Source organism: Asparagus officinalis, chromosome 2 (genome assembly GCF_001876935.1).
Source record: "Asparagus officinalis chromosome 2, Aspof.V1, whole genome shotgun sequence".
Taxonomy (NCBI): domain Eukaryota; kingdom Viridiplantae; phylum Streptophyta; class Magnoliopsida; order Asparagales; family Asparagaceae; genus Asparagus; species Asparagus officinalis.
The window spans coordinates 9,228,445-9,228,875 of record NC_033795.1 but is presented as its reverse complement, the minus strand read 5'-3'; positions in this window follow the sequence as shown (position 1 = coordinate 9,228,875).

Here is a 431-nt window from a genome sequence, read left to right as displayed (position 1 = left end):
TCGTTTGATCCATTGTGGTGTTCATTACAAACTTCTCTTAGCTTTGTGGAGACCTATAGGCAATTTTCGACACCTACAAGCCTATGTGGCACAATCCACACCATTATCATAAAATAGGAGATAGTGTGTGAGTTGGTGGGGATTTATGCCTACTTTATGAGGATCGTGGAGATTGTGCCACATAAGCGATAAGGAGGGAAATCTCCTCCTATGATAAAGATACCCATTAATCTCATACACACACATACACACACACACACATGTATATATGTATATATGTGTGTGTGTGTGTGTATGTGTGTGTGTGTGTGTATATATATATATGTGTGTGTGTGTGTGTGTGTATATATATATATATATGTGTGTGTGTGTGTGTGTGTGTGTGTGTGTGTGTGTATATATATATATATATATATATATATATATATATA